This window comes from Panulirus ornatus, chromosome 37, assembly GCF_036320965.1.
Source record: "Panulirus ornatus isolate Po-2019 chromosome 37, ASM3632096v1, whole genome shotgun sequence".
NCBI lineage: Eukaryota > Metazoa > Arthropoda > Malacostraca > Decapoda > Palinuridae > Panulirus > Panulirus ornatus.
Genome location: NC_092260.1, coordinates 27,357,737 through 27,385,601, shown reverse-complemented (window position 1 = coordinate 27,385,601; position 27,865 = coordinate 27,357,737). Strand labels below are relative to the sequence as shown.

The window sequence follows — 27,865 nt, the reverse complement described above, 5'->3', positions numbered from 1 at the left end:
AAAGTGAACATCAAAATATCTAAAATGGCTTCTCCAGCTCCATATTACCCTCCTTCCCCATGATGATAGATGGGCAATCTTTTCCTCATAAAAAGATTATTATCTGGGGAAAAGGAAATGTTAGGACAGGATGAAAGGACTGTGCCGAGGACCCTGGGAGATGAATCCTATATTCTGAAGGGAGGGTTGCCGGGGTCTGGCCTCACGTTAGGAGTTGCACTACGGCACAGAGCAAGGTAGTTGAGAGAGAGAGAGAGAGAGAGAGAGAGATAGAGAGAGAGAGAGAGAGAGAGAGAGAGAGAGAGAGAGGAGGTGTTGCATAAGAGAGGGGGATGGGCAGGACGAGAGTGGTGTAGGCTGGAGGGAGATGTGATTTGACAGCAAGGTTCTGAAAGTGTCCGTGTTGGTTTCAAGTCTCGTCGCCTTTGGTCGTAGCAGTTAACGTGGAAGGTTAGAAGCGGCGTTGCGTGGTCGGCCAGTGAGTGGATACGTTCAGGAAATCCACGATAGACAGGACGCCATCCATATCAGGCATGGTATCGATTCGGGATTGGAAAGATGACTCTGTGTGGATGTGCGCGCTCGAGCGTTTTTTTAAGGGACAATGTACACTGCATGGTACTGGGGCAAGGAGCATATCAACAGGTCGATACGAGGAGTACGAAAGTGCGAGGGTGGGATAGACAGCTGAGGTAGAGGGAGGAAGCAGTAAGAGGGAGAGAGAGAGAGAGAGAGAGAGAGAGAGAGAGAGAGAGAGAGAGAGAGAGAGAGACGGTAAAGTGTGGTTGGGCGGAAGGCCGAACAAAATTGCCAGCCATCATAGGACCTTACGACCCGAACTTTAAGTCATTGTACAATCCTCTCTCCCTGAAAGTCACCCCTCACCACCACCACCAGTAAAACAATTAATGTCGACTTGAATTCGATCCTGTATATAGGAATTCGATCCTGTATATAGGAATTCGATCCTGTATATAGGAATTCGATCCTGTATATAGATATGAATGTGGTTATCACCCAGCTGCTGCTCCAAGTAGCAATATCGATTTGCCTAGTGTCTCTGACGAGTCTAGAATCCTAGGACGCGGTTGGAACTTCGCCAGTGGACACTTAGTGTGATGGCAGACTGCACATTTTACGAACTTGTTACGAAGTTTCAATGGACTCTAAGCTTGGAAATGGGTGGCGAAATAGCCCTGGCTAAACCCGGCCTTCTGGCTGCTACAGTGGAATCGATGCGCTTGACATTCCTGTCCTGGTCACGCAGCAGGACACTGAGTAGGTCGTCGCTTCGATGTTACCAACAAACCTTCTCGGCCGCAGATGACACACTGGCTCGTGAAACGTATCGCACTCCTCGTTGAATCCTGATAAACATAACACTTTGCTTCAGGGCTAATATCATCAACTTTGGGTTACTGCTTAGGTGGTGTTCTCTCTCTCTCTCTCTCTCTCTCTCTCTCTCTCTCTCTCTCTCTCTCTGCTGATGCATTTCCTTACGTTTTCCTGAACGTTTTCATTAAGAATTATATTTTTTTCCCAAGGCTTAGCAGCATCAGGCGAATCAGTCGTGTGTATATGATAGTGACGATATTCCACACCTTGTCTTTCCTAGCTTAGCGTAGTAGTGTGGGGGAAGCTTGTCCTGTGATACAAACTTTCCCAATATGTTGCACAAACATTCCCATATTATTTCATGTGTTTTTTTCAAGAAATATGAATAATGATTCGCCACTGTTTTCCAAGTTTCTTAAAAGCTGACCCGTGATGAAGAAAGTATGTAGGGCCAGTGTGAGCTGTTCTGGTGATCGAGCAGCGCCTAACCTCCCCTCTTGTTCGGGTACTGGGGAGCAAGGCCGTAGTACATGGAGCAAATATAACATCCACGATAGTTTCATTATGCAGATTCACTTTCTTTATTACGAAAACCTCCAATATAGTGGTGGAGTTCGGTCAAATTGGTACCACACTGCTGGGGTGGAGTGGGGTGGGTCTGGTGCCACCGAGGGGAGAGCAGACTTTTGGGAGTGGGGTGGGAGGGGTTGGGGAGGTACACGGGAAGCACATGGAGGAGGGCAAATAACAGACGACCTGGTGGTCTATGACGATGTTATCTGCTGCTGGGGGAGAGCAATGAGGTCTTACATCCCCAGTCAGATGAAGACAAGAAAGCATTTTAGGGCATCTCTAACTATCCTTCCGATGTCTTTTTCTTCTTGTTCTTCTAAAGATGTAAAACCAAACATCTTATAATTATGTTTTGTACTTGACTATCAAAATACATTATTTTGCATGCGTCTGCAGTGGAGTCCATATCCTATAACTCTAAATCATGGTGGTAAATCATCTGAATCTCTGTAAGACATTAGATAGTCTTTCATTTGGGATTTAATCACTTGCGATGCTGTCCCAATCGGATGCTTAATGCCATCTTTTTTTTTTCTTGCTGGAAGTCAATTTAGAATTTGTGAACATACTCGACTATCAAACAAAACATAGCATGATATTTAAGCAGCAAACATTTTGAAAAAGGGATAGTTATTAGAGCAATGGATGGCTGGAGGGCTCTGAGCAATGAGAGGGTGTCAATACGGGCATTATAGAGAGATGATTATACGGTCATACAGTGACTTGAAGTGGTGTGAGTGGCCCCCCACGACTGTAAGAACTCCATCCTCTCGTACCGTATGAATAGGTTTATAACACACGGTTAAGTTCGCCCACTAGGGAGTTCGCGAAGCCAAAACGACGCTGACACTGTGAAGCAACTTTCCACTACAGAAGTCCAAGTTGGTGATTATGGGGGAGACTGTGATCTAAGGGAACTTGAGATCTGAAGTCAGGTGGGATTGCTAGTGACCTTGTCGCGACCTGACACTCCACCTTTAGTTGACCTAGCACTGCTGATGACCTGTAATGACCTGATGCTGCCGTTGACCTATACTAATTTGATAGTACTGGTGATCTGTGGTCATTCTGCAGTGTTGGTGAAGTGTGGTTAGATGACATGGTGGATGAATGGTGAGGACATGGGTTGACGTGGCGCTCCTGGTAACTTGCTAATGGTGGCATGATCTTAAATGACAGTAGCTTTATCAAGGAATAGTTGGTAGAAGGACATACCCAGTGGAGTGGGTCGTAAGCTATTGATTAAGAGCCTGATTACTGAAACACTAAGTTTGAACCCGTCATCCGAGCGTCTCGATTAAATGAAACAGTATAGTCCGGACTCCCATTAACCAGGGTCGTTTATTTCGCGGCAATAGTCTAACAGCACGGGACTCTCGCGAGCTCAAGGCGTCGTTGAGCATTTGGTCACGTACTGGTTCTGGAGGCGAGGTTTAGCCTCTCATTATTTTCGTGTGGACTCATGAGGAGGTGTGGCGTTGCATGTGTCTGTGCTGTGTATATATCCCTCATTATTCTCATTCCTTTAGTCCCTACTCTACCACTTTCCTGTGACCTTTTCTTTCTTCCCTTCTCTTACTAGCTCAGGCAATCTTCCACTTGATGTGGCTCTTCCTTCGTTTCCTTTCTTCCCTTCCCCTCACCAATTCAGGCAACCTCCAGCTCAGCCACAGACTCCTCATGTACATTGGAAATCGGTATATAGACCTGTGTCACCTCAGGTCCCAGCGTGAGCACGTCGCTAAAGCCACCGCATTGGCACTGTGGGTGTCAATAGTGCTTGATGGTAGTGACTCTGTCAAAGTCACCGTTAAAGTTGAAGTTAGATTTTGAAACAAAATATGTTTGCCCATGTTTATGGCATAAAATCAGCTCGTTTAAGTGATTGAGGACACTCGGTGGGTGGGGGGGAAAAGAAAAAAAGTGTAGCTTCCAGGGAATTTTTATAACGAAATGTTCTCGTGGGAGCCTGGAAGGGACGTCCTTTATTTTCTTCTCCCCCTCCTGAACGCCGCTGGAGCTTTTATGAGTGACGTAGCCCTCTTCCAGGCATTTACTGGACGGTCCAGGAAAATAGCATGTTGGCCAGACATGGGTCTTATGGGAGCACCGGATCTTCTTGCCTCGGGCGCCCGCAGAGGCTTCGTAAAGAACCATCGTCTCACAAAGGACACTGGCGGGTCTCGCGGTCGAAGCATCGTAACGTGTTCAGCAACAAGTCTCGCGCCAGGGGCGGTGTTCCATGAGCTGGTCGTCTTCTGGAGGGTTTATGCGGGAAATTTCTTCTTCTTCTGTCTCATAGTCTACAGTTCATACAGCGTCCAGCGCAGGACGCAGGGAGGGATAGAGCAGGAGGGACAGAGTGGGAGAGACAAAGTGGAAGAGATAAGAGGTCTGCCGTGTGTGCATGTATGTGTGGTATGTGCGTGTCTCTGCTTTCGTGAGATGTATGTTGACATGTGGGCGATTTCGTTATCTTTCATTTTTTTACATATTTCTTTACTTCTTCACACACATATGTGTGACTCATTTCAACGCTTATATGACCCTTTTTAAAATATGTTTAGTACCCCATGTCATGTATATGTTAATTCTTATCTGTGCTTCATTGGAAACTGCATTTGACGTGGAATTTCTACTCATTTCATTGACTAATTCACTCATGAATTACATGTACACCTTAACATAGATCAGATTTAATTACAGTAATATGATCACATCTATTTTATCCATATAAGAAGTTGGCGCGATCACTTGATTGCTCATTAACATAATGTTTTAATTACAGGTAAGTGATCCAGTGGAGGGAGGCTGTGATGCCGGAAAGTCAGGTAGGCCACATCACCTCAGACAATAGGCTGGGGACCTGGGAACCTGCCTTCCCTTGTACACCCATCCCCTACATACTCCCTGCCCCCACCATCCTGCATCCCTCCCCACTCTAACCTATACACATGTCCCTCCGCCTTAGGTACAAGGAGCCCAGCAAAACGCAGCATATATATATATATATATATATATATATATATATGATGGCGAATTCAACTTGCCTGCAGTTGCCTCGCGAATTGTATCATCGTTGCTCGACGAAAAGAAATGTAATCTGGCCCTAAAGTTCTCTCACTCCGAAGGATTCAATCCTTTTCCTGCCACTGATTGTGCCGCAGCCTTGAAGCTGCTAGAGCCCCGTTAAAGGGGTCATGCAGTTATATATATATATATATATATATATATATATATATATATATATATATATATATATATACATAGATAGACAGATGTGTGTGTGTGTGTGTGTGTGAATACTACTTATGTATTACTGGGATACAGTTTCACCCTCGTGTGGCTCCGTCTTTTAACTTTGAGTACATGTATTATATATCTGCTCTTGTGTATATCCACATAAGCACACATACAGCCTGAGCTAGTTACCCATGTATCGACCAGCTTTGAGGAGAGGACTAACACCTGGGTTGGGTTTGGGATGGTCGCCGCTCCCAGAATTAGAACCCATATGGGCCCGACCCGTGATGTGCCCTTGTTGACTTAAGGTCACCAAGGAGTCTCGTGTGTATGTCTGAGCACACGAGGACAAGAGAAGAGAAAAGACGAATCAGATTAATATCAGAGATGGTTTTTTTGTGTTTCAAGTTTATCTCAGTAGTTTGTTTACAGACAGGACTTTACCACTGTCTGTAAACTGTGTGTAAAAGTCTGTAAGTGTGTCGTGAGAGGCTCCATCGTGAGGATGGTAGGTGAGGACAGGTCGAGCACGTCTCGTCTGGGAACTCTAGCATTGTAAGAGGCACATCTGTTGTCTCAAGACACGATCGAGAGTGGAAAAGCTTTTCTGATAATCGAGTGGAAAGACTAAGTGCAAAGTATTGATAACTAGTGAAGTACATAAGTAAATTGATAAGTAGACATTGCTAAATTGATAAGTAATAAGTGATACATAACTAATCAGTGTGTGATACGTTTACGGAAGCTTTAATGTCTAAATTTGTATCAGTCTTCAAGTCAATTCATTGTTCTTGTGTGCGTATTTAAACTTCCTAGCATTTCTGGATTTACAATATATATATATATATATATATATATATATATATATATATATATATATATATATATATATATATATATATATATCCCTGGGGATAGGGGAGAAAGAATACTTCCCACGTATTCCCTGCGTGTCGTAGAAGGCGACTAAAAGGGGAGGGAGCGGGGGGCTGGAAATCCTCCCCTCTCGTTTTTTTCTTTATTTTCCAAAAGAAGGAACAGAGAAGGGGGCCAGATGAGGATATTCCCTCAAAGGCCCAGTCCTCTGTTCTTAACGCTACCTCGCTAACGCGGGAAATGGCGAATAGTTTGAAAAAAAAAGAAATATATATATATATATATATATATATATATATATATATATATATATATATATATATATATATATATATATATATATGTAATGAAAATTAGGCTACACGAGAACGAAATTACTATTGAGTACATATTTCATGAAGGTCGACCTCGGGTGCTCCCAAGGGGACGTGTGATAAATTGTCGGGACGGCGTCATCAGCGAAGTGCAACGATCAAGGGAAGTAGCGCGCGCACGATCAACAGCGGAAACAAGGCAGATCGAATATCACGGACGCGGGAAGATAAGGATAAACGACCATTTTCGTAAGAAAGAAGAAAGAACATTGAAGATGTGACGCTAGTGAGATGCGGAGCGACTGTAACACGAAGATGAGGGGACCAGGGTGTGAAGAACAAGGTGAACATGCTAAAGTAAATAGAAAAGGACTCTGATGAACATGATTGTGCTGGGGGAGGGAGGGGAGTAGAACATGAAATTGAAGTCGCAAAAGCCTCGAGAGATGACGTAAGATGCAGACACATCACCACGAGGAAGTGAGGTGGAAAGGGGTGGTGGTGGTGAGGAGGAGGGGGGGTGAAAGGGGGAAGGGGTGCTGCCAGGTGGGGGGGAAGATAATGTCAAGAATTCAATAATAGACGCAGCGGACCTCGAACCTTCGTGCTAATGTATTTATTATCTTTTCTTATACCATTTCTTCTTCGCATCATTATTTCCCCCACGAAGCCGATAACTCTGTCTTTCTTACTCCAGATCCTCATTCTTGCGTCTAACACATCTAATGTAATTATAACATCCTCATTCTCACGTGTAACACGTATAATGTAATTATAACATCCTCAAGACCTGACTCTCGCATCTTATGTCATCATTTTCAGGCGTGTGTGATGATATTTGGGTCTTTAAATTTCTCCCGCTTTTCTCCTGCACATCTTCAGTCCATCTTAGATCAGTATCAGAACAGATAGTTGCTGACGAGACGACAAACATCTGCCGAAATTTGGTATAAGGTCTAAGCGAAGCAGAGGTTCGCGGCTGAGGCATCATACATACCCCGGGGCGCCCCACACAGTAGCAGAGGCAGTGTTATGGTTAATAGAAAGGCGTCCGCCCTTAGCGTCCGGGTCACGCAGCAAAACAAGGATTATCAACAGTCACTTTTGCACAGTTCTGAAGCGCCGCTGTTGGTCGATAACTGCATAAAAGTCAGATTCCATTAGTAGCGCGCAAGAATGGTTGAGGACCTGGGCGAGGTGGCAGGGGAGGGAGGGAGAGAGAAAGGCAGCCCTCGGGTCATGACATCTATTTTTCATCTTTATTTCGTTTCATTTTTCATTGTTTCGTTTATTCGCGAAAATTTATTTCCGCTCATTACTGACCACAGACAGTGTGTGCACATGGTTATGTTCTTCCCTCTACTGACGTGGTACTAATATTTTGCTACGTGTGTTTGTTCTCTTTCTTACAACCTTGTTTCCTTTGTGACTTAGACTCTTCTCGTCTTTTACGTAACTCATCTGCCAGTAAATGATGTATCGGTGAATCCTGTTGCTCTTACATTCATCAGATCCGGGTAAAAAACCTCTTCTTTGACCTACATCTGCTCTGTCGACCCAGTTATCCAGGAACCTCTTCGGATCCTCTTTTTTCCTCAAACCTCAAGGGAGCCAGAGTTCCTCTCCATCCATCGATATCCTCCCAAGTGAGCTAGGGCCTTCATCGATCGCCCACGTTTCCTTCCACTAAATCAGGGTCTTTTTTATGGTCCTTACGTGTCCTTCCAGTGGCCAAAGGACCTTTGTCGGTCGCTTGTTGTCCTGGTAGTGATCCAGGTCCTTGTCCATTTTTTTTTTTTTTGATCCTTTCAGTGATCCAAGTCCTTCCTCAAGCCACGTCCTTCCAGTGATCCAGGTTCCCACTTGGCTGGGATCCTGATGATCCATGTCCTTCCACTGTCGACACCCTACGAGCGACCCGGATTGTGTCATGCTGCGAACGCAACAAAAAGTTCAAATGTTTTCTAACATTTAGGAGCGTAGATGAAGCAGGCCTGTGGACGTGGGTGGATCTCCTTGTGGATGCCACCGCCCGGCCTCAAGGGATGTATCTGCTGTGGTAAACATCGTCCTGGCTTCAAGATCGCCACCCATGTACGACGATCACTCACTCAGGGGTTTTGTGTCGTGACGGAGACAGCTGCAGGCTGTGTGTGTGTGTGTGTGTGTGTGTGTGTGTGTGTGTGTGTGTGTGTGTGTGTGTGTGTGTCCAAATCTTATTGCATATTTATGTGTATGTGCATCTAATACATGCTTATGAATCAATGCATATTAATTGTTAAGTAAGTGAATGAATATATTAGGGTACATATAACTATATATATATATATATATATATATATATATATATATATATATATATATATATATATATATATATATATATATATATATATGAGAAAATGTTTTGAAAAGTACAGGGAGAAGGGAGACTGCATTACGAACGCATATCACCAGTGGCAGGGGCAAGACGAGACGTCAGGGGGACGACCATGGGTTAAAAGGGTCTTGTGAGGAGCAGGCATGAGGCAGGGCGGAGGACGATATTTTGCCACCTTTATTATCAGATATGAGGCACTCACGTCCCCCACCTCCACCTCCCTTTTGCACCCTTCCTTCCTTCCTTCCTTCCTTCCTCACTTCAGTGGTTTTAGGGACTATCTTCGCGGTTGTGACTTTGTTAACCTTAAGTGTCCAAGTTCTGGCAGCTCTCCACTTCTGGAGGACCTCGGCAACACCAGCAGGCTGGAAATTACACGTTTTCCTCACACCGTAGATTACTCGAGATTTTTGAAGCCACAGCAGAACCCTTACTTTCCTTATTGATCTTTCATGTCTGCACGAGACCCCTCACCCCCCACACTCTCCACCCCCAAAAAAGTTGCCCATGACAGACTTCCTCGGAGTGTCTAACTGTCACAGCTGCTTATTCCATAAGTTCAAAAACTTGGTAATTTCCCAAACAGTCTGGGAAAGGACAAGTGGTATCCAAATGCAATACTGTAGTGTCCACGTCACGACGGGCACTTGGAAATGGGTTAGGTCAGAATGCTAATTGTTGTGACGCGATGCTTCGCCAATCAAGCTGATACAAGAGAGCCTCGCAGGACGAGATGTAAAGGAATACAGAGATATGCAGAGAGCAAACAGCGCGCTGGGTCTTAACGAGGCCGTTTGTGACGGGAGAGGAAATCAGATACTCAGAGATTAATGTGGAAAAGTGATGATTAAAAGACTACAAGATTAAGAGGAGAAATGACTCTACGTTTATGACTAATGAGGCATACTTCCGCGCTAGTCGTGGACCTGACGCTGAAGAATTTTCACCTCATATTTTTAAATTTACTTTTGGTATTGCTTCCAACTGCACTTGTTAGTGTCTTTCACGGTGTGTTCACAGTCCCGCTGAAGAATGAGAACTTTGCCTTATTCAGATGTAAAACGCTTGTCTTCGAATTTGTATCCATTACTGTCAGTGGAATCAGACTGATCTAGTCTTAAGACCATTGGGTTTTCAATTTGCTGATTTTGAATACCTGAGTAGGTAGGTCGAGGTGTTTAGAGCACACACACACACACACACACACACACACACACACACACACACACACACACACACACACACACACACACACACACACACACACACACAGGCCATGCCCGTCCTTCTGGAAGGCTAGTTCAGGGTGAACCTAAGGGTAGAGTCACCACCCAGGCAGAGGAAAGTAACGACGAGACATTGGATACAAAGAGATGTTCATCCTTTAAACAGAGAAATGAAGAGGAATTGGGGGGGAAAAAAATCAGTCAGAAAGCCTTTCGAACTTCCCATCAATAATTTTGTCGAAGTTAATGGAATAGACGACTTCCCCTGACTTGCTCAAGTTTACGACGTTCTGCTTCACCGCCGCGTGATCCCTGCCCGGGGAATTAAGAGCAGACTTGACCCAACTTCTGTACCGTAACTTTATTTGGGCATCATACAACGGTGCAATGTGCTTGGATATTACGTAGAGCTAACGATATGACTGAAGTGATGCAAAGAAAGCCTCTCCAGCACTTAGACATGAACGATTTCATGTCGTAACTTTGTGTCGTAACTCCATGTCGTAACTTCGTGTCGTAATTTCGTGTCGTACCCACATGCTATAGCGATACTTGAGCATGACGACAGGGAATAGCGCGATGTTTGTTTATCGCTCATCTGTTGTTAGTATAATGTCTTAACACCGCTTCTTCCTTCTTGGCTCCTCATGAATCATTAAGAATTTTTAACTGAGTCTTTCGTCATGATTCATAAATAATCCTGAAGTGAAAGAAACAGTTATACAGTGGTCCTCAGAGTATAGCTATAATCAAACGGAGATGACGCGAGTGTTACTGGAGGAATGAAGGATGAACGCCACCGTCTTTCTCAAAGCTCTGAGTGTTGTAGTGTTACAGATCCTTTCTAAACCTCTTTTTAAGCATCTTTTAACCCAGGACCACAACGGTGATTGTATTTCTGATTGTACCAAAGGACGACGAATTATGACACATTAGGCAGATGAAGGCGATATTAAACAACAAGGGAAGCAAGTTGCTGAGAGTGAAAATCATTGAGGAACAGAGGTTTGCGAGCGATTATGATGAACCTCAACCACTTTGTCTTTACCCTGCCCCTCGTCAGGAAGGAACACGGCCGGGCGAGGGTTACTGTCGTAATCACATCATTTGGAAAACTACCCTGGCACACACAGACGGACACGATGACCATAGCCGAGCTAATGACGGTCTCCTTCAAGACCTGGTTGTCCAAGGTCCATCACCACCTTCACCAGTATCACACACACACACACACACACACACACACACACACACACACACACGAAGCATAATTGCTAATTGTCTTTCCTCTTTAAGCTGAGGTTTGTCTTAAGTGAGTATATAAAGTCATCCCCATCATAGAAGGCGGGTGAGGAAGCTCCCGGTGTTGAGGAATACCTTCATGACACACAATAAAGCCGAGTTAACAGACGAGGAAAGAATACATCATCTCTTTTTTTTTTTGGGGGGGAACCTTTGTTTGTTCTGACCTCGCTCGGTTGAGCGCTAAAAGATCCAACAAATTCTGGGTATATGAGGGGGGGAGGGGAGGGGGTTGAGGCTGGGTTTATCTTCGCCCGCGACACAATGAGGATCTAATATTTCAAGATGGTCGTAGGAGATATCGCATCATTACTCCCTCCCTACTCTTGCTCCGGTTATTAATTGCCCGCAGAATTACCTCTTATACGTGTGTGTGTGTGTGTGTGTGTGTGTGTAGGTGAAGTTATATAGAAGAATGAAATTCCAGTAGCGTTTAGAAGATGAACCTACACCACTCGGGTCTTAATATACAGAGGAGCGACTGGAGGGCTGTCTTTGACGTTAACGATACCAGGTTCCTCCTCCACCTTCCCCCCGAAAAAGAAAGTAGGTCCTTTTCACCAGGACCTGCTCCTCCCCTGATGGTTCTGTTTTCACGATGGTGTTTATCCTGAGATGTTGTTTTGACCTTTTGGACACGACGGTAGGACCCTTGAGCACGACAACCAGACCCTTGAGCACGACAACAACACCCTTGAGCACGACGGCACGTCCCTTAAGTACGACGACACGACCCTTGAATACGACGATACGACCTTTGAGTACGACAGTGCGACCTTTGAGTACGACGACACGACCTTTGAGTACGACAGTGCGACCCTTGAGTACGACGGTACGACCCTTGAGTACAACGACACGACCTTTGAATACGACGACACGACCTTTGAGTACGACAGTGCGACCTTTGAGTACGACGACACGACCTTTGAGTACGACAGTGCGACCTTTGAGTACGACGGTACGACCCTTGAGTACGAGGGATCGAACCCTAGGTATGACGGTAAGACTTTGTGGACCTGACCACTATACCACGCCACCCGAACCCACAAGCCAGAGATGCTCGAAGGTCTCATCTTTGCGGTAGAGGATGACATTGTCGCGTCGTGTTCAAAGGACTGATAGTATCGCTTGCATCCAGCGGTAGAGAGAGAGAGAGAGAGAGTATATGGGGCTGTTGCAACAGTGACTTCACGTGATTTTCGCCTCTGTCTATAATGAGGTCACAACGATTACCTTAACTGACGAGAACGTAAAGTAATTAGGTTCTCTGCTTGGTTTGTTTAGAGTAAAAAATATCTAATGTAATTAGGTTCATTGCTCATTGCAATGGAAAAACATCGTATCTAATTAGGTTCTATGCTCATTTTCTTGGAACAGATTGTGTGTGATTAAACTCCGTGCTCGGTTGTGGGGAATATTTCAAGGCTGATTAGCTTCAGTGCCCATCTCATTAGGGATCCCATAAAAAAAAAATCAAGATAATAGGAATTAGATTTACCAATTTGCTTAACGTCAAATATGAAAAATGGTGGTTAATTACCCGATAAGAAAACGGAGAATGGGAGGGATGCGGATGAGTGGAACCTGCGCGTTCGATCGTCTTTTCCTTAAGTGATCCCTCATCATTGTGAAGATTTGTGAAGCATATAGACGATGCGATCACACTCACCTCTTCTCCAGCAAGCCAATGTTACTTTTTGAAGTGCATGACTTTCTCTCTCTCTCTCTCTCTCTCTCTCTCTCTCTCTCTCTCTCTCTCTCTCTCTCTCTCTCTCTCTCTCTCTCTCTCTCTCTCTCTCTCACAAGAAATAATGCAAGACCTTTTTTTTTTTTGGCATTTCATATAACCATATTTTCCATGTTCGTTGTCAGATCTTCAGCAGGACTAATATTTTGGAACGACTTGTCAGAGTTGATGATGGGAGAACCATAGGTACCTCTAAGAATAGACGTTAGAGAGAGAGAGAGAGAGAGAGAGAGAGAGAGAGCAACGAAACTTCGACCTTGTTTCTTTTTTTTCTTTTTTTTTTTTTCTTTTTTGGACGGAGGTGATTATGTACATGTTTCTGGCTAAAGGGCGGGAGAGTGGAAAAGTTTATGCATGAAAAAACAAGTTTGTATCTTAGTTTCCCCTTTTTTAAGAGAGAGAGAGAGAGAGAGAGAGAGAGAGAGAGAGAGAGAGAGAGAGAGAGAGAGAGAGAGGCACATACTCATCACACGTGTTCGGTTTTCCCCCCTATTTTTTCCCCATACGATGTCAGTATTCGTATGAGTAATGCAAGTATCAACAGACCACTTGGTCCTCCCGAGGTTGCTCGTGATGTGAGGAGAATTCAGAAAAAGTTCAGTACGGATGGGGAAAAAAAAGAGAGAGAGAGAGACAAAGCGAAGACCATGATGGAGGGGAATACCTGTGTGATATTTATGACTCCGGAGGCACGAATAGTGTCAGTCGTGGGCGGAGATGCATTGTGTGGTGTAGGGTAAGGGTCAGTCATCTGCCATGATCTGGCCTATCATGTAACCACGGCAACTATGGCCTACTGACTACGATCTCCACGCCCCACCAGCGAGGGCCGGCGAACTCCAGCCTCTGTGGAGGCGTTCCTTCCTCCTTGTACTTCAGAGACACTGTAAGACATCGAGGACGTGGTGACTCAGTCACCGTGGAAGACACAGCACCTCCGTAAAGACGGCGGGAAAAGTCCTTAGCTCCGACTGCTATGTACGACTACATCAGACCTCCGTGGATCAGAGAGGGTTTAGCCAAGTGTCAACACCCGTGTTGGATGCACGTGTCCCAGGTGTATGTCTGTAGAGGGAGGCCCTGCTGTTGTGAATGATGCGTCAGGCCTCACTCAGCCTGGCACGGGATATCTTGTTTTTTACGTGGCTCAGTCCATCCCTGGTCTTTTCTACTTCACGTTACATGCGGGTTGAGTGGAGTTGCCCTGTGCTCCGCCCATGACCTGCCCTGCTGGGGAGGTCGTACTGTCCCTGGGGAGAACAGCCACTAATGACTCGAAAGGTCACCAATCACATCACCAGCAACTGATCTGTTCACAAACTATTTAGTGTCTGACGATCATTCATCTGAATAACATTAAGTTGTAAACAATCTGATTCTCAGTTGGTACTAAATTTACCATCTGCTTCAGGCATCTGGTACTGAAGTAGTTTGAGCTATATCTGCCGTCATCCTATACCAGGTATGCAATGAAGCATTTAGCCTCGTCATTGATCGGTTTCAAGAGCATTATTCTTTTTTTTTTTTTTTGCCATATCTTCAAGAAAGTGGGAAGACGTAAGGAAAACGGGGAAAAGGAGAAGGGAAACCTCTCTTCTCCCATCACTTCTGTATACCACAGGAGGAAACAATAACCATCGCCATATACTTCCGCCACCCTTCTTACCGTTCCCCTCTTTTGTCTTACTATTCCCCTCTTTGTCTTCGAGGAGATACCGCTGCCACCACCACCAGTTCGCCGTAGGATCTTCAAGACGTATTACTAGCAGCCAGGTTATACCCCTACTGTGATACACCGGAACAATAGGGCACCCTACATCTTCAGCTTACACGTCCCTCCACCCTCATGCCTCTCACAACCTGTGGGGGTTCCTCTCGGAATAGTGTGCCTCTATCTTTCCTGGTGAAGATGACACCGCACGGTGAACTACGCGTCCTGACGACGGAGAGCTGGGTCTGTTTAGAGAGAGGAGGAGGAGGAGGACCAGCTTGCTGCCTTGCTTAAGGCAGCGTAACGTAAAGTCCCAACAGATGACTGGTCGTCTGTAGGAGTGTGAGCAATGATCACTGCTTATATGCATACTGTGAACCTCTTGTGTGAGCAGTGTGCACCGCTTGTGTGTTAGCAGTGTGCACCGCTTGTGTGTTAGCAGTGTGCACCGCTTATGAGAGCAGTGTGTACCCCTTGTGTGAGCAGTGTGCACCGCTTGTGTGAGCAGTGTGCACCGCTTGTGTGAGCAGTGTGCACCACTAACATCACCTGCTTCGCTTTTCGCTAGATCCTGTTATATTTTCTCTGATGTTCATTGCAAAAGTGTAGAGAAAGGTTCTACTAAAATTCGGAAAAGGATTTTAGTCTATCCAGCAAACAATACAAATATATATATAAATATATATATATATATATATATATATATATATATATATATATATATATATATATATATATATATATATATATATATATACATATGCTGTTCCGATAACATACATATATTATGCTTAAGATTTCCTCCGGTCAGAAGATTGTATGTCTTAAGGGAAAAGGGAGATGCCAAGGTGCGGGGGGTAAAAGGGCTGCCAAGAACGAGTTGGCCACGTGAGGTAGGGAAGGGTGTGTTGGCCACGTGAGGTAGGGAAGGGTGTGTTGGCCACGTGAGGTAGGGAAGGGTGTGTTGGCCAAATGGTGTAGCCGGGGCTTTGTGGCCAAGGGAAGGAGCCAGGGGTTATAGGACAGAGAAGTAGCCAGGGCCTACAGCTTCTAAGGGAAGTAGCCAGGGCCTATATCGTCCAGGAGAAGTAGCCAGGGGTTAGAGTACAGGGAAGTAGCCAGGGCCTATATCGTCCAGGGGAAGAAGCCGCGACACAGCGGCCGAGGGAAGTAATCACACAAATACCGGTCCAGCGGTGTCCTTTGTTTCCGTCGCCTGGTGCCGCGTACGGCCTGGCTGGGAACTTTCCTCTGAGAAATTCTGTGTGAATTTACGACGAAAGTGTTGAGAGTTTCAGGTTAATAAGAACATATTCAAGGGTTTATACATGTAAATTGTCCATTGTCTCTAGTTAAGGCAGGCTAAGAAGAGGGACGAGAGGAGAGCCGTCGTTTAAAACGAACTGGTTCTCAGAAGGGGACTTGGTCTCAAGACACGGAGGAGTGTGGAGTGTCGCTGACCAATGGCGGCGCTCGGCATCTATGGATGGTCGTCTCCTCGACCTCGTGAAAACAACGGTATGACATAACGCGAAGGTATGACAGTCTGGTCTTTGATCTGGTCATTGGAGGGTAGCATTGTCGTGCTCAGTGGACGTGCTGTCGCGCTCAACGGGCTGGCTTCAGGAGGAAGAAGCTGCCGTCGAGAGGTTAGGGAAAGGTAGACTCTGAGAGAGAGAGAGAGAGAGAGAGAGAGAGAGAGAGAGAGAGAGAGAGAGAGAGAGAGAGAGAGAGAGGCAGTTGGTGCTACCGCAATAGGACACACAAGAGACGAGGCTGGTCAGTAGGGACGTGTCAAGACGAGGTCGTCAGCCCTCCTGACGGATAAAAAAAGGAGGGCTTTAGTTGCTATGGCACCCATGGAGATCAATGCGGAGGTCCGTTATAGTAGTCAATCATCCCCGAGCGAAACCTTAAAACTATGTGCGATGTAGCGACGACGACTCCCGGTGGCAGTCAGTCGGTCGGTGATAGTTATGGCGGCGTAGCGGGGCTGAGCCGCTCGCCAGACTCGGCCCGCCCCGCCTGGCACTGCTCCAAGCGGACGGATGTTCAGCCCGCGCCTCACAAAGGCAAAACTAACGACTATTGTTTCACCAGCGGTCAAGGACAGCCAACCGGTCACCGTTTCTTATGTGAGTGTGTTTTTTCCCCCTCCTCCTCCTCCCTCTTTCCCCTCGAAGCCCAGCGTCCAAACCCCACCCAGTGATTGAGAGAACCGAGCGGGATAAAAGAGAGGGAGGTGGTTCGATAAGCAGAACTGAGCTTTGTGTGGTAGGCACAGAGCCAGTCTCCCACTACACCACCACAGACAGGGGCCAGGATGTGGTGCACAGAGCCAGTCCCACCACACCACCACACAATATAGGGGTGAGGGCGATGAGGAGACGAGCAGGGTGAGGAGGAAAAGAACAGGAAGAGAGGACACCATTTAGTGAGGGTAAGGAAGTTAATTAGCGGCAAGATTGCAGGGGGACGTAAATATGGAGCGGGGGATACACTGTAATATAGAGCAGGGGCTACAGTGTAATATAGAGCGGGGGTTACAGCGTAATATAGAGCGGGGGCTACACTGTAATATAGAGAGGGGGCCACATTGTGATACAGAGCGGGGGCTACAGGGTAATATAGAGCAGGGGAGCTGCAGTCTCATGGAGGAAGAGGGGGCTTTAATGTATTCTAGAGCGGGGGCTACAAACAGTGTAGTGTAGAGTAGAGTTTCATACCCTTTCCTGCAAAGCATGGGCTACAAACAGCACACTATAGAGCAGGCGCCACAAACATTGCTCTATAGAGCAGGTGCTGCAGACAGCGCGATGCTAAGCAGAGACTACAAACAGTAGAGCAGAGAGCAAAGGCTGCTAACAGGTCCGCGAACAGTGGAGAGGACACAGTGTATACGATGCTTGGTGGGGAAATAGAAAAGCGGGGAGCGACCTAGGCACGCCATAGAAGCAACGCCACCTGGTCGAGGAAGGAGGGAATAATGTGCTCATTTGGGGAGAGAGAGAGAGAGAGAGAGAGAGAGAGAGAGAGAGAGAGAGAGAGAGAGAGAGAGAGAGAGAGAAACCTAAGTATAGAACATACGAGATTATGCACGCGAGAACAGGAGGGGATCCACGTTCATCAAAAGCCTTGGTTAATGAGATGCAAATAAGTAGGATGACGTGAGGAGCAAAACCACGAATAGTTTGAAGAGATAAGAAAAAAAAAAAAGAGGAGGGATACGAGGGCAAGACCAATACAAAGAGAGAGAGAGAGAGAGAGAGAGAGAGAGAGAGAGAGAGAGAGAGAGAGGAGGCAAAACAGATTGGGGGGTGAGAAATTAAACCACTATGGTCCGTGTGCCGGGAGGGAGTGAGCGAGGCGATAAATCGTCGTATATCAGGCCGCTGAGGGAAGACCACGCCATATCCCCGCTAAAGGATGTTCCCTTACCAAGGAGCGAACACCCGCCTGAGGGAGGGTTACAGGGAGCCTAGCGACAGTGGGGCAAGATGAAAACTAAATAGCGATAGGGAAAAAAAAAATTTCTTCAGTACGACAGAGGATATATATATATATATATATATATATATATATATATATATATATATATATATATATATATATATATATATATATATATATATATATATATATGGTTTGGATATCAAAATAGACAAAATGGAGTCCTTATACATTTTTTCAAGGAGGTGCTATTTTGCTTCTAACGAGTCTGTTTTTATACAACACTTCAATCCTTTTTCATCTTTCGAAAACAAAGGTGTTGTTCCGAAAGATCACTTACGTCATCAGAGGAATTACAAAGCTCGACCGAGATTTCAAAGAAGTTATGGATTCATAAGTTCAACAGAATGTTGACGCTTGAATAAAAACACAGAGATAGAGATTCAGATCCTCTGGTGTGTAAACAAAGACATTCGCATCTTCTGGCGTATCTCTGAATACGCTTCATCCCGATCCCGATCTTTAAGACAGGGAAAAAACGAGTAGCTCAAGTGACACTCCATGGTGACGGTAGCGGACTTGAGAGGCGTGGGGAAACATTCTTCAGGTCTCGTGACTCAGTTTGCAGACACGGTCGCAACACTCCAAATGTCCGATGTGGACTGAAAAAGCAAACTATGAGGAAAAAAAATGGGAAACAATATGAGGATAAATTGCTCAGATTTGCGTTCATCTTTTTGGGGTTTTATCTAATTTTTTTTTTCATATCTTATGAGAACGATTATTTTTCTGTAATTTTCGCCTTTGCTCATCTTTTCCCGAGGATGATTTTGTGTCCGTCTTTCTGTCTGTGTGCCTGTCTGTCTGCGTATGTGTGCTGAGAGACTGATCAAAATTAGTTTCGGTCGTCAGTGTGAGGGTGATGGGGTGCCACTTTAAATCGTCAGTGTGAGGGTGATGGGGTGCCAGTTTAAGTCGTCAGTGTGAGGATGATGGGGTACCAGTTTAACTCGTCCATGTGAGGGTGATGGGGTACCAGTTTAAGTCATCCGTATGAGGGTGATGGGGTATCAGTATAAGTCGTCAGTGTGAGGGTGATGGGGTACCAGTTTAACTCGTCAGTGTGAGGAGAGAGGATATCACTTTAGATTGTTGAGGGGAGGGCAACAGGCTTTCAGTTTAGCAACACAATGGTAGTATCGAGGGGACGACCTGTGAGGGGAAGGGAAGGAGGCTGAAAATAGATGGAGAATTGTACAGCTGTGGAGGGTAGAATCAGGGAGAGAGAGTAACGAGAGTACAGTGGAAGAACCAGATTACAGAAGACCTGATAGTCCATGACGAGGTTATCCTAATCCTAACTAATAGAGGCAGGATAGCGTTACAGAGGGATGAGTGATGCAGATAAATGTCGACGAGATAATTAAAGATAGGGACGAGAGGATGAGAGAGAGAGAGAGAGAGAGAGCTCACAACAGATAACGAAGGGTCGGGTGAGCTGTAGGTGATCAGAATTAGTAAGAAGTGGAGTGCGATTCTCATTTCCTCTGGGTCTAAGGGAAGAGGCGTGAGGATGCTGGAGAGATAGTGAGGCAGGACATAGGGGGAGGATATGAGTAAGGAGCGAGAGGGGTGGTAGGGATATTGAGCAACCGGAGAGCTGAGGGAACAGAAGAGTGAGAAATACTGAAGAGACGTCCAGAGGAGACTGGAGCGAGGAGAGGCAAGACTGAGGAATGCGTGAGGAGACAGAAGTCTGAAGCGAGCGGGAAGAAAGAAGGGATGCAAGTTTTTGACAGACGGGAGGAGGCTTGGCGGGAAAGAGTTGATATTAAATCACGTGAGTTGGGGAAGACTGAAGGAGTTTTTTGCGAACGGATGGGAGCAAAAAGCAACACGAGTTTAGATAGACAGAGGGAGCTTGAGGGCGAATTCAGGCAAGGACTGGGGATCTGGGACGAAGGGAGGAGACTCGGGTGAGAAGACAACAGCATATTCCGTGGAGACAAGCAGGTGAATCTTTTATGCAATCTCCGTTTGTTCCCCTGGAACGCAGGCTGGTACGGGATCAAGCTCCCTCGGTATAGAGACTTCGCCACACTGATTCCTTCCAAAAAAAAAAAAAGAAAATAGTCGGAGCAAATTCGAAACGCCTTTAAGGTTTGACGGAAGCCAAACGATTTTCTGGGCATTTTTTCTTCTTTTTACGAGCGTTAGTGACGGGCAGCCCCATCCAGACAACCCCTCAGGGGTTATAAATCGCAACGCAGAGAATTCGCAGTTGTTTACTGGGCGGGTTTTTTTTTTCTCTTGTGGAGGAGGATGGTTGGTGTAAATGGCACAGGTTTCCTTTCGTTTTCCGTCATTTCTCACTTTTGTACTCTCTCTCTCTCTCTCTCTCTCTCTCTCTCTCTCTCTCTCTCTCTCTCTCTCTCTCTCTCTCTCTCTCTCTCTCTCTCGTCTAGCCATATCTATTTCTTCTCCATTTCATCCATCCGTCTTTCTATTTATCAGACTTTCTGGTCGCTGGTTCTCAGTAGAGGGTTCCTGGTGCAGGCACAGCCATGGCAGGTCGTGTGGTGGTTGCGGCACTGACGTAATTGTTAAGTATTCAGTCGTTTCCAGTGGCTGACGTATTCACTTATTGAACTGAATAGAACTGAAATACGCTTTTCTCAGTGGTCCCATCAGAGGTGGTGTTCGTTCCTCGTTTTCTGCTGTTATTTCGCAATGTGTTGTATGTGTTAAAGAGTGGCAACACACTCCCACCATTCGCCACACATTCTGCTCTGAGGGTGTGACGCGTGTTGTGCTGTTGTGTATATGCTGTATGGATGTAGAGTGTGCTATAAATTGCAAATGCGTGAAGGTAACGCTGATGAATTCGTTGTATGCTTTGCAGCAGCGAACGTCAGGCGAGATCATATCAGGAACCAGCCAGATCCTGGCGAACGTTGCCGTGCACGCCTCGCTGGCGAACAGTCGTGGAGCTGTGAGGTCTTCTCTGGGTGTAAAGGCTCCTGGCCTTTGCCTACCGAAGCCCAAAATATTCGCTGATTTCTAGTTAGCTGGCTGACGGCGACTGCTCGTATGTGAAGTCAGATGGTGAGAGGTGGTCTCTCGTAAAGTCAGGCGCTTTGAATTGCATGAAAGCAAGTTCAAATATCCAGCACTGCTTGTATATAAGATCAAATACTTACGAATGATTCTAAATTATTCAAAGATTTAGTAAGTCTTACGTAAAGTACCCATTCGCAGTGGTGAACCCAGAAACATTATTCGTGTGAATAGTCATTCATACCACGTATGGTCGTGGGGTCAAGTGTGGGTTGTTGAAGTTTTAGGTCATTGGTTAGTAAAGGTCAAATGCTCGTCCACCCTCCTACAGGAGGAGAGACACTAGCATTGACGTTACCCCACAGTATCGTTCATGACATGAAGGCCATCTGTCAGACGCTGGAAGGTTGGCCAGCTTAAGAAGGGTAGGAGCAGGCAGGCAGGCAAGCCAGGTGAGAATAGGTCAGCAGCCATACAATATTAGGTCAAGTCTGCCGCGACCCTAATCTGTAGGGTGATAAATCCACGAGCCAGGCGGGTGTGCGCAGCTCTGGCGATGGTATGGGGTGTCTCTCTCTCTCTCTCTCTCTCTCTCTCTCTCTCTCTCTCTCTCTCTCTCTCTCTCTCTCTCTCTCCATCACCTTAGGATTAAGCAGCTTTTGGTTGTGTGTGTGTGTGTGCGTGTGTGTGTAGGGTGGTGGTGGAGTAGGAGGTGATGCTCTTACACAAAACATCAACACCCACAGTAGTCGTCAGACTTGCGAAACATATATATATATAGAATGTTCTGCTAAGCTTTTAAGATCAATAAATTCCATGCGGATCACTGAATCAGTTTAGTAAAATGCCATACATATATCCAGACGATTTCATTTAAAGAACTTCTCCTGTCGTCTTATGATATAAGTGATGTTATATAGCTATAAATCTTGATAAATCAAAGGAAAATAGTCCATAAAGCAATGGATAATAAGCGGAGACAGAAAGACGGACGTACATGTAGATAGCTAACGGCAGAAATGCTTGATATTACTCAGCCACGGCAAAAAGATAATATAATTCATTTTTTTTAAGAGCAAAGAGCGACACACAACTGAATATTGAAGCAACATCTTTCGAATCACATATGGAAAACGAATAATGAAGTTACAGTTTGATGAAATGAGGTAACAGCAAGGAAAATGTGATTCATACAACAGCCAAAAAGTGATAAGAATTAAAATTCCACTTGCCTGATCATTATGATATTACTGTAAGTCTAATAGAGGCAGACTTAATGAGGATTAACTGCCCAGCAGTATCCTATTAACTCGAGTGACACTAGAAGTGATCACATCTCAGATATTCTTAAAATACTCGTACTTTCAAACAACTGTTTCAGGAACAAGAGGGAAAACTATACTGAAACAGACAGACAGACAAACGGAGATTGAGCAGCTTACAGCACTTGCTCAACTTGTGTCTCATACTAGAAGAAAAACACCAGTGTATATCACAAATGACGATGAATGACTTACCATTATCAAAAGTTATTTCCTTAGGAAGCAACGTCACCATACAGACACAGGAAGCTAAACATGGGTTGATTTCCTTGAAGATTAGGTCACTCACAAGCCATCTCTCCGCCACAAGCGGTCCTCCAATAAGGGAATTAACCAGATCAGAACGGTCCTCGTATTCAGAGCTTTTTTCATGACGCTGATGACATAATTGGATCCGAAATCATGTTGCATATCATATTCCCTCAGTGTCATCATGATTTTTTTTTCCAGAAGAGAATTGAATTACACTGATCAAACCGTTACTTAAAAAGGGGATCTAATGCTTGTATGTAGATGATGTATTTCCTCACAACAGGAAGGGATCACTCCATTCTGAAATACTGCCCTGAGCGAGGTAACATTTAGTGCTAAGGCCATTTAAAGAACTGGGTGGAAGCCGAGGAGGATTGAGGCTAAATCGCTTTTTCCACTCTTTGTTAAGTTTCCTAAACTTTTCTTTATCCCAGATGTCTCACAGTTTAGGGCCACAGAGTCCAAAACACTGACCACCAAAGACCGTAACACTAGACCAAGAGTCAGTGTGAACACATTCAAGCGTGGTAACATTAGTTACAACACGCCTCTTCCTTTATAGTGTCAAGGAGAAAATATTAAACGCATTACTACTCGAGGGACAGTTGCTTAGATGCTTCTTCTTCAGCCTCATATAGGAGAAACCTTCGTATTCAACTCCATATAACTGTCACTTCGTGAAAAGAGGAACATGGTCACAGCATATGCAATGTTGCTGAAGGTAAGGTTGCTCGTGACACAATAATACCCGCCACAAGTGTGTATTAGCCCACCTTATACCTTGCAAGGTGAGCCGTTGACAAATCATAGAGACAAACTCGCACACCAAATGCCGTGTGTGAAACTCGAGTTTACCAACTCTAATCTCCTATAACATAAGACCATTGGAAACTCCACAAGAGGACTTGGAATTACCACTTGTTTAACGCCTTTGTCTGGTGAGAAAGAGTCAAAAATCACGCCATTGCGGTTTAAAGTAACTTTAGGATAATCCGTCAAGAAATTGATCACAGTATTGATAAGGGAGGAAGATAACGGTGATAGTTTGTTACCTTACAACGAAATTATGAATAAATGTTACTAAATGATTTATCACATTTTTATGTCTATTTTTACCTGTAATGTTAACAGTATCATAAAGCTTGAATTCATGGGACTGTAATATGGAATAAATTCATACGAATATTTCGGTCACGCGTTCCCCAGCCATGGTCGAGTTCCCCAGCGCCACACGTCCAACAGAGCCAGCAGTAAACATGTAACTAACACCAACGTATGTAGTAGCATGTACAGCACAGCTGGCCAAATGTCAACTAAGATTCCTTTTTTCTTTTTTACCTTTTTCCTTTCGACGTTTTGGGTGGCTGGAGACGACACTGCTCCGGGTAGGGCCATCCCTTGCTTGTCTTCCACGTTATAGCCAGAGCCTGACACCAGTCAACACCCTTGTGATGGATGCTCTCAATACACCCGTTCCCTAGAGTGATGTAGCTTCGACAGGTCCAGTGGGCTTCCATCAGTGGCACACGTGAGTGCCACTGGACCCACTGACTCGTCTGTTCGCACCCGATTGGCTGTGGCGGTTTGCGTGAGAGTAACGTCATTAATAACCTAACCAAACCTGTCGTTAAGAAGCCTAACCAGAGCTACCGTAGCTCACCTAACACACCGTAAAGTAGACGCGATTAAGACTGGTTAAGTTTACATGGGGTCGGGGATTGTTTTTTTTTTTTCTTTTTTCTTCCAAACAAAACTTTCCTCGTTAACAACCAGATCAAACAGCCTAAGTTAGTTAGATTAGATGGAATAATAGTAGGTATGGATCTGGTGAGGCAATTTGACGGAGGTTATCCTCCCTCCCTGAGGATAGAGGGAGAGGTAGTAGTAACCATGTTTATATTCTGTGTCCTGAAGGTGTCCAAGACTGGAGGGATAGCGATGGGGGGGCTGGATGGAATTTCTGTCGTCCTGAGTTATATCACTCTCCAAAAGTAGGAATAATGGAAGGAGCTAAGAGAGGATACTACTTCCAATGGAAGGCTCGGTCATCTGCTCCTGACGCTGCGTTGCTCAGGCGGGGAAGGAGAACGTGTATAAGTAAGAGGACACCATGATATTGTAGACCCATTGTCCTCGTTCTATACCCCCCGCTGCTGGCGTCCCTGTTGGATGTCTCAAGAACAGACGAGTGTTCTCTATAATAGATTTTGCTCCAGTCTTTTCAAACATTTATCCTGAGAGTGTGTTGCCCCGTGTATGTGTGTGTGTGTGTGTGTGTGTGTGTGTGTGTGTGTGTGTGTGTGTGTGTGTGTGTGTGTGTGTGTGTGTGTGTGTGTGCTTAGTTTCAGGCACGACTGACGCTGAAGAACTGAGTGAGGGTTCTTGCCCGGCGTAAGCCCGAAGCACTGGAGGGGGGGGTTGCTGAGCTGTGAGATCAGAGACCATCAAAGAAGGTTGGTTTCTGGCTGGCAACACAGTGCCACCACATAAGGAAGGTTGCTGTGTTAGAAGGTAACAGCATCTCAGAAAACAATCCTGTGATATGATTTCACAACACTGGATACCGTTGTTGTGTTGCAGCTCACAGCAACACAGGGAGTCGCAGCTCCATCTGTTGTAAGGTTCACGGTTCTGGGGGAGGTGGTTCCCCCCCGCTGGAAGCCTCGTCATACTGGTGGCTGGTTGTTGGTGTGTCATGATGAGCTGAGATCACTGGAGATGGTGTCATCTTGGCTCGCCTTCAGTGCCTCTAGTGCCAAACGCTTTCGTAAGATCAGGTATATGGAAGGGCTTCTATGACTGATCTCACATCATTAACGTTTCTCCTCACCGTCATAATTAGTCCCTTCAGGAGAAGTCAACAGTTTATGAGGCAGTTTTGGAGGAAAGAACGATAAGCCATGTAAGTAATGTTACCGGTCATGAAATATATCAGTCGACGGATGTTGCCTGAGAAGTGAGAAGCCATCTGTATCGAGGGATCATTATAAGTTTGAAAGGCAGTTACGAACGTCTGCACTTCACTTCTCGTCGATCGTTTTTAATCATTTGCTCGTTGCTCAGAGCCCGGTGCCACCAGCTGCTGCTGCTGCTGTCTTCGCTCGGTTATCCATCCGTGAACTGGAAACGAGGACGAATTACTCGCTTCTGTTCACCATTCTCTCAGTTCAAGTCCTGTCGATGGTACAGAGTCTCTCTCTCTCTCTCTCTCTCTCTCTCTCTCTCTCTCTCTCTCTCTCTCTCTCTCTCTCTCTCTCTCTCTCAGGTATTGATCATCACGGGTCCTAGGGGGGTCAAGAGAGCATATTCTTGCACTAAGGAATAATCGTCGTGCTCGCCCTTCTCCTCCTCCTCCTCCTCCTCCTCCTCCTCCTCCTCCTCCTCCTCCTCCAAGGTCAGGGCATTATAATCCTTCTATCGTCGCTGGTCGCTAGGCAGACACAATATACTCGTTCTCTGGCGTAGATACCTCCAGGGGGGATGTGTGTTCTCTCGGTCTCTAGCACCATATATCTCCTCTCTAGCTTACAAACGTCCAGTTCTTCCTCCAGCACACACATACCTAGACTATAGTTCTCTAAGATTCGTTTTCTAACACGTACCTATCTTAGAATATCTTAGAGCATTACTCTCTGACTCACACTTGTTCTAGCAAGGGATTAGACCCTTGAGATTTTTCTAATATAAGAGTTTAATCATTTTTTTTTGTCAGTACATAGTACATGACCCAGTAAGGGTATTGAACATGGGCTTGTTGATCTGGCCTGAACAGGCGATATGAGATGTTGAACTCTTGCCTGTGTTGAGTCCGTTGTTGTGAACACACACCAATACTGGCAGATATATATATATATATATATATATATATATATATATATATATATATATATATATATATATATATATATATATCCCTGGGGATAGGAGAGAAAGAATACTTGCCACGTATCCCCTGCGTGTCGTAAAAGGCGACTAAAAGGGGAGGGAGCGGGGGGGCTGGAAATCCTTTCCTCTCGTTTTTAATTTTCCAAAAGAAGGAACAGAAAAGGGGGCCAAGTGAGGATATTCCCTCAAAGGCTCGGTCCTCTGTTCTTAACGCTACCTCGTTAACGCGGGAAATGGCGAATAGTATGAAAAAAAATATATATACATATATATGTATACACAAATTAAAAGACGGGACAACGATAGTGCAAGTCTCCCTCCCCGAATAACACACACACACACACACACACACACACTAAGCCGCTTGTGGACGTAAAAAACAAAGTTCTTCCCGTTAAGTTAATCTGCATACAGCAGACGGGGAGGAATCTAATTCCAGGCAGTCGGGTCGTCTTCAGTCTCACTAATGTCGAGGAAATTATTTCCGGTACTCTGTAATGAGAAGGTAATATGGAGGAGGAGTTCCATTTGTCTCGAGTCTGACGTACGGATGAAATTCGTAGAAATCATAAACAGGAGTGAGAGGGTAGTATCGCCTCTCGATACGAAAGGAGATACTTAAATACTGTTACAGCCAGTTACTGAGAAACGATATTGATAGATATTTTTTTTTCAGGTAAGCATATATATATATATATATATATATATATATATATATATATATATATATATATATATATATATATATATATATATATATATATATATGTATGTATGTATGTATGTATATATATATATATATATATATATATATATATATATATATATATATATATATATATATATATATATATATATATATATATATATATATACACGTTAGAAGACACATGCAATATTGAAAAACAGAGCAACATGATTGTAAAACTCTCTTCCTGTTACACACACACACACACACTACCAACAATCATACACACAGTCACGACATACCTGGAGAGCCTAGCACCCTTCCCTCCCTGACAACACGAACCAATACATGGTGAAATATAAGGACGATTATCTGTTCTCATTGTTCCCAAGTCTGCCATTTATCGAGACCCATGATGTAGGAGACCCTCCCTCTATATCTCTCCACTATTTCTACTTCCTCCGGCATTTCCCAGCGCCCCTAACCTCCTTCACCGAGCCTGCT

At 45.0% G+C, this 27,865-nt stretch overlaps 1 protein-coding gene and 1 long non-coding RNA gene across 7 annotated transcripts in view; both read left to right on the top strand.

Moving 5' to 3' along the window:
• LOC139760640 (uncharacterized) overlaps window positions 1-4,988 on the top strand; it is a 96,113-nt gene extending 91,125 nt beyond the window's left edge. Inside the window, exon 3 of the long non-coding RNA XR_011715376.1 lies at window positions 4,697-4,988. This is a non-coding gene — a long non-coding RNA (uncharacterized lncRNA). The remainder of the gene's footprint in view (window positions 1-4,696) is intronic.
• Window positions 1-27,865, top strand: part of Calx (sodium/calcium exchanger 3) — a 277,683-nt gene that overhangs the window by 179,328 nt on the left and 70,490 nt on the right. The window lies entirely within an intron of this gene.